At 35.0% G+C, this 7,856-nt stretch overlaps 1 long non-coding RNA gene across 1 annotated transcript in view; it reads right to left on the bottom strand.

The window, feature by feature from the left end:
- Positions 1-4,103: 4,103 nt before the first annotated feature.
- The window catches only part of LOC107732669 (uncharacterized), a 13,676-nt gene continuing 9,923 nt past the window's right edge, over positions 4,104-7,856 (bottom strand). Inside the window, exon 3 of the long non-coding RNA XR_001638894.1 lies at positions 4,104-4,124. This is a non-coding gene — a long non-coding RNA (uncharacterized LOC107732669). The remainder of the gene's footprint in view (positions 4,125-7,856) is intronic.

Here is a 7,856-nt window from a genome sequence, read left to right as displayed (position 1 = left end):
AACCAGAATCAGTGGTTTAAAGTTAAAACGTCTCAACGATATTTTGTTTCTTACAAACACGCATCTTTTGGCTTCACAAGACATTAACTGATGGACTGGAGTGGTGTGGATTACTTGTGGATTATTGTGATGTTTTTATCAGCTGTTTGGACTCTCATTCTGACGGCACCCATCCACATCCATTGGTGAGCAAGTGATGTAATGCTACATTTCTCCAAATCTGAAGAATGAGATCAAGTTTGAAATAATACTTATAGTCTCGTTCAGAATTGTGAGATTTAAAGTCACAGTTGAGAGAAATAAACTGGTATTGAGAAAAATTAGGTCACAAAGTCGCAATTTCGTACAAATTCATACAATACGATTTGTAGGAAAGTAAAAATGATAGATGTTGTCTTGGCAACTAACTGAAATAACATAAGTGTAAGTACTAAAATTGCTCAAATTAATATGGAAATAAAAATAAAGAAATAGAAATAAATATATATATTTTAAATAGAGAATAAAAATTAATATTTTTTGTAAATTATTTTTAAAAATGAATTAATTTGACAAAATGACAAACTTAAATTAATAAATTCTATAATAGATCAATAAAAATCAGCTGTTTGGACTCTCATTCTGACGGCACCCATCCACATCCATTGGTGAGCAAGTGATGTAATGCTACATTTCTCCAAATCTGATGAAAAAACACACTCGTCTACATCTCGGATGGCCTGAATGTGAGTACATTTTCAGCAAATGTTCATTTTTGCTAAACTATTTCTTTTCCAGAGTGTTTTCCACAATACTTTGTGCTTTCACTGTCTAAATCTTTTACTGTGCACAATAAAACACTAAATAGATCTGTCTTCTCTAAATGAGGGAAGCTTTTCCAATCAAATGCACAGAGTAGCAATCACTGGCGTGACTTTTAAAAATGCATACGATTGCATCTCACTGTATTTGCTGAGAAGGGTGTTTATTTGCTCAGTCGTCGCATGCTTTAGGTTGCTTTATTCAGAGAAAAAAATTGAGCTTGGCATTTTCAGTCGTCGCTAAAACAAGTGGACTTCAAACATGCATGACGACAAAGCGGGTTTCAAAGACCTCACACCGTACAAATAAAGAACCAAAACATACAGATACAAAGCTTCATATGCGTCATAATCACAGTTTCTCTGGAGTTAACGCTCCTAAACGGGCTGCTTCTTGTCAAAGCGAGTGCCTGCATGGGTCGGCTCTGTCTCAGCTGCGTGGGAAAGGAGAAACTTAATTGCAATTGCTAATGTGTTATCGGAAAGTGATGCGGTTATTAAAGCCTGTCTAATCTCAAAGATTACAATGACATTAATGCGTCTACATGGCTGCTCTTATGGACCTATTTACATCAAGGCAATATCAATATTGGTAAATGGAACAATTCATGAGTTTAAAATATTGTCCCACAATTGTGTATTTTCTATTTGGAGGCTAAGCAATGGATAGTGCATTCCTCATGTTGTACCTACCCTGTAACATTTTCTTTAACTCACAATGAGATATTTTGATGAATGTTGAAGCTGTTGACTGTTGATGATTACATCACTTGCTCACCAATGGATGTGAATGGGTGCCGTCAGAATGAGAGTCCAAACAGCTGATAAAAACATCACAGTAATCCACATGTAATCCACACCACTCCAGTCCATCAGTTAACATCGTGTGAAACCAAACGTTGTGTGTTTGTAAGAAACAAATCCATCATTAGACATTTATACACTTACTTCAAACAAGTCCTCTATCCATAATAATGCTTTCTCCAGAGAAAAGTCGTCTCACCTGAATCAGGAGAGAAATCTGCACTGATCAAACACAGTTTACAAGCGAAATAAGTTCAAAACGGCTCTAAACGAATATGTTGATGGATTTTGATGAGAGAAGACAACAGGAGATGGATTTTTTTCACTGGAGGAAGCGACTTGTATTTTAACCGGAACAATGAATTGAAGTTAAAAACTTTATTTTGATTTGTTTCTTACAAATGCACAGCTTTTGTCTTCTCAAGATGTTAACTGATGGACTGGAGTGGTGTGGATTGCTTGTGGATCATTGTTTTTATCAGCTGTTTGGACTCTCATTCTGACGGCACCCATTCACATCCACTGGTGAGCAAGTAATGCAATGCTACATTTCTCCAAATCTGATGAAGAAACAAACTCATCTCGGATGGCCTGAGGGTAAACACATTTCCTGTAAAATTTCATTTTTGAGTGAGCTATTCTTTTAAAGATCTTCTGTTCAGAACACAAACGTTACAGCACAGCTCTCACACTAGTTGCATTTTCTGCTCACAAGAAGAACGACCAAATCTGTGAAATAAAGCATTCAAGCATCAATTGAAAGTGACAATGACAATATTATTGCACAAGCACGTTTTATGCTTTATTAGCAGGTCCTCCCTAAAAATCAACATGATCAAACGTTGTTGAGGTTCAGCTGGGCTCATGCCAACCTTTCGTTTGGAAACCTTAGGTTTTTCACGCCGTTAAGACTAGGCTGAACAGGTAAATTCTGAAAACATGCACTAGTTTAATAAGAGCTTATAGAAAAGTTACGCGCTGAAACATAAACCCGAATAAAACCACATCTGGCAAGAAATCTAATTTCACAGGAACTGGGGTATTAGGATAGCAGTGCCACAGAAGGACATGATTGTGTTATGTCAAAATGAAAATATGAAAGAGGAAATGAATTACTGACATGAAATATTACTATTAAAAACTTGCCAAGATATATAAGGTATATAGAAAAAAAATCGTTTTTCGTTTTCTTTGATGTGGCTGGAAATGTGACCTAATGATGTCAGACAACTTAATAAGTCCGAATTATGTAACCTTCCCAAAAAAAAGAAAAAAAAAAAGAAAAGTTAATTATTGAGAAAATAAAATAAATAAATAAAAACATATACAGTGGCAGACATCTGACATCTGAGTGACAAACACATTTTTGTTCCTTTGTAAGTTCATAAAAATAAATAAATAATATATTTAATATAAAATATTGGAAGTGCGACAGAAATCATAAATTTGAATAAAATAAGGGGGCGTTTACACAACCCCGTTTTCAGCTAAAACAAAACGTCTATAGTCATTGATACATGCAACTTTTATAATTCTGATTAAAATAAGGAGAAAATCATTTGTAATAAGAACATTCAAGTGATCATCTCTGATTCATTTCAAAGTGGACATTTGTAGGCATGGCAAGTTTTTTGTCCCATGTCTCAGAGCCTATTATGAATGCTGATCTGGCATACAGAATATATCGCTTACATCACTGTAACATTATTTTAACAGCTCCCATTGAGCCAGACAGTTTATTTGGAAAGGTTTGATAGAAGATTAAAGCTTCCTTTGAGCACCTGTTCTCTGAAGAACATTCCCAGTGAGAGCTCTGAAACCTGAGCAGATCTTGGCCTTTGTTTTTCTTTGTTTGTAATGTCCTTGCTTATTAGCTCTTTCCAGTGAAATTCCCACACAGTGTTAGTGGATACATCCATTTACTGCCGGTTTGTTTACGCATCCCTCCATCGCTTTGCTCCATTATTTCCTTAGAACTTGAGACAAGCATTCTCGTGTTTTCACGTCAGTTTACTTTGGAGCTATATCTGATCTTGCGGGAATGGCTGAGAGTGCTGAATATCAGTACTCGGCTTACTGGTCCACTGTGGTCTTGAAACACGGCTGCCATTGTGCTGTGACAGCTTGTCATGTTGCCTTCAAAATGGCCACCTAGAGCCATCCACCTGCAGCTTGGATAGATAGACTGGCGTGTACTTAATCTGACCTCAATTAAAACCATCAGCTGCGTCACGTAGACTGCTGACTTTGATCAGGGATCTTGTCAAAATGAGGCTAGTCTAGTCAGTTTATTTTATGCTCTTTGAGCTACCACCACCTCCTTTAAAGTGTGATCACAACCAAGATATTTAGTGAAAGCAAGAAATCTGAAATTGTAAAGCTATATGGACAAATTTAGCACAATTTAGGTGTAACAGCACAAGATCTAATACAAAGATAATGACAGTTTTTAAACAGTGTTGGGGTAAGCTCCTTTTAAAAGTAATGCATTACAATATAGCATTACTCCCTAAGAAGTAACTAAATGCATTACTTATTTACTTTTCATGGAAAGTAATGCATTACAATATTGCGTTACTCCCTAAAAAAGCAAGTAATTGGATTACTTAGTTACTTTTATGAAAGTAATGCATTACAATATTGCGTTACTCCCTAAAAAAGTAAGTAATTGGATTACTTAGTTACTTTTATGAAAGTAATGCATTACAATATTGCGTTACTCCCTAAAAAAGCAAGTAATTGGATTACTTAGTTACTTACAATATTGCGTTACTCCCTGAAAAAGTAAGTAATTGGATTACTTAGTTACTTTTACAATATTGCGTTACTCCCTAAAAAGGCAAGTAATTGGATTACTTAGTTACTTTTATGAAAGTAATGCATTACAATATTGCGTTACTCCCTAAAAGAGTAAGTAATTGGATTACTTAGTTACTTTTATTAAAGTAATGCATTACAATATTGCGTTACTCCCTAAAAATTTAACTAATTGCATTATTTAGTTACTTTTTATAGAAAAACTAATGCATTACAATATTGTGTTACTTCATAAAAATATGTGTCTAATTGCATTACTTAATTACTTTTTATGGAAAGTAAGGCATTACAATATTGTATTATTCCCTAAAATGTAACTAATTGCATTACTTACTTTTTATGGAAAGTAAGGCATTACAGTATTGCGTTACTCCCTAAAAAGTAACTAACTGCATTACTTACTTTTATAGGAAGCAATGTGTTACATTACTTTTGCATTATTGTTCTTATTTGGGCAGGACTTGCTTGTTCGTTTTTCACATAAAAAGTTCTATTTTTGGCAAATGTAAAAGTGCTTTCATACTAAAAGTAAAATGAGTAAAGGGCACAGTTCAAACAAACCTTTCAGCTGTGCTGCCATTCTGGATTGTGGAAGAATAGGATGCAAGAGAAGAAAGTTCAACACTCTTACTTTAGACATTGGTTAATAAATTGAGATTAAATACTTAAAGGATATTTGTATTTTTTTTAAATTAAAAAGTAATGTGTTTCTTTACTAGTTACCTGAAAAAAAGTAATCTTTCTAAATGTATTTATTTTGTCAAATTGCATTAATGAATGCAACCACTCAAGTAATTTAACAATGATAAGTAAATGATCCATGTTAAGAGTGCTGAAAAATTAAAAATCTTAAAACTCCCCTTAATAATGCCAGATAAAAGGAACAGTTAACTAAAAATGAAAATCTGCAGAAAATTTCTCACCCTCGGGCCATCCCAGATGGAGATGAGTTTGTTTCTTCATCAGATTTGTAGAAATGTAGCATTACGTCACTTGCTCACCAGCGGATGCTCTGCAGTGAATGGGTGCCGTCAGAATGAGAGTCCAAACACTGATAAAAACATCACAATAATCCACAAGTAATCCACTCCAGACTTAATGTCGTGTGAAGCCAAAAGCTGCGTGTTTGTAAGAAACAAATCCATCAAGAAGAAAGCATTCTGCAGTACTGTATTTTTATATAATGACGATTCAAGCGATTCAAAGTGATTCAGTTGGTTTGAAAGTTTGTATGTAGCACATTTATATAGAATATGATTGCAATATGATAATCTTTTATAAAGAAATCTCTAACTGAAATGATTGTGTTATTGTAAAGTCATTAACTTAATAACTGAACAAAGAATGTGTAATGCATGTAAGTAATTGAAAAACATAAAAGAGCAAAAACTCTAATGCAGTAGTTAAGAGCTTCCCAAGACAATAATAAATATTAGATGTGAGAGGGCTATTGAATGAATGACTTTGCGTACACAGACAATTTATCCCCAATAAAGATGATCCTGCTTTAGTACCGCCCATGGGTTTTGTTCTTTGTAATACTGACACACATCTCAACACTGTCCTGTCTGGACGTATCAGTGTGATTGTATAAGTGTGAATAGATTCTGGATTATGTCGATGGGTTGTGCCACTTATGCACACAGTCATTAATTTAAAACATTAAGATGGCACGAAATATTACAGAATAATTATGTAAAAACACGTCTCCTATTTATCCGTTGCAACTTGTATAATTGGAGCCTTGATCCTTTATGAAGGACCTAACAGCCATTTCAGTGTATGACAAACATTGGCTCTGTTCCAAAATCTATTGAGCTCCCTAAGTAGACAGCAATTTTAGTACACTCCAAAAGGGATAGCTATTCCTAAAGATAAGGAGCATAATCATGATGTCTACTAAAATACCTTCTTTTGAGTAATTCAAAGGCAGCCTCACATGTATCCCTAGCAGAGAAGGCAATCCCAGAATGCATTGCGCCAAACTCAAAATCCATTCAAGATGGCGAACAAAGTAAGGAGAATATATATACTTCAGATATTGCTAATAGCTCAGTCTAATTATAAAGGACTATTAGTTGTGTGTATTTTTTATGCTTAAGAGTATTGTATTGTTAGCTTAGCAACATGCTAACCTATTGAAACAATAATGAGCTGATGACTATACAGCAAGGTAGAACACTACATTTCGGAAGGGCCACCGTTTTAGATATCTTGTAAACTGTTTTATTGCTTTGAATGGTTTTTTTGTAAATTTGACCCATTTAGACATTGTTGCAATACGTAATTACATAAGACGCAAAGCACCGTATTGGAAGTAGTGGCATCAAAACGTCTTAAATGTTCCAGTCCAGCACTTCCCGTACTGCTTTATAATGTTGACTTCAAAGCACTCTGAATGGGGGAAGGAAATGAAAAGTTTTACAGTCAGATGCCGCATATCGTGTTGCATGAGAGAGTTATGACCCTTTTGGCAGCGCTTTTCTTATTGGTTTTGTCTTATCTCTTTGATTGGCTGCTACTAGCGTAGGCCCTGATTTGGCCACATGTGGATCACTAGTCCTTTACCTCACAAATGGGGCGACTTGGACATTGTGTTCCATTCAGAAGAGATCATGGGTCATTCACACTTCATGAACTTTATACACTTCTCTGAGCCCGAAGAGTGTTGCAAAATGTCTTACGTAGCCAATTTTTCCTCAAAACTTACAGCATAATGTTTACCAAAAATTGAAAGTTGGCATCATTTGTTCAACTTTACATGGTTCCAAAATTGTATGAGTTCCTTTCTTCGACAGAACACAAAAAGGATTTTGAGAAACGTCTCAGTATTTGTTAGCACATATTCTGCATGACCATATTATACATCCATAATCCTACCCAATACCAAAACTTAACAACTGCCATACAAACTATTAATAAGCAGTAATTAGGAGTTTATTGAGGCAAAAGTTGTAGTTAATAGTTAGTTAATAGAGAGAATTGGACCTTAAATTAAAAGCATAATTTTGCTTTTATAATGCAAATCAGCAAGATATGCTTTAAATCTAAAACCGTTTAATGCACAGGTAGTTCCAAGTCAGTTTAATCACCGTTTCATATTAATGCCCTGCTTTAATTGATGCACATTAACCAACACGCATTACTCGCGCACACACACACACACACAGAGAGAGAGAGAGAGGTCAGAGATCGCTGATCACACACACACAAACTTGTCAACGCTTCCCCGTGATTTTCATTAATAAAATAGCCTAGATACTAGATCGCTACATTATATTCCTCAGCAACGAGGTGGTAAAATCGCTGTTTTTTAAGTAATTGTTTGTACAGAGAGACGCGCAGACGCAGAACGCAGGTACACACAACTGTCATCTCTCTCTCTCAAACGATCGATCGATAATTAATTGAAATACATGCTATAATTCATTCAAA

This window comes from Sinocyclocheilus rhinocerous, unplaced genomic scaffold, assembly GCF_001515625.1.
Source record: "Sinocyclocheilus rhinocerous isolate Xijiao unplaced genomic scaffold, SAMN03320098_v1.1 scaffold579, whole genome shotgun sequence".
Lineage (NCBI taxonomy): Eukaryota > Metazoa > Chordata > Actinopteri > Cypriniformes > Cyprinidae > Sinocyclocheilus > Sinocyclocheilus rhinocerous.
The sequence above is the reverse complement of the archived record's forward strand: the minus strand, read 5'-3'. Positions and strand labels throughout refer to the sequence as shown.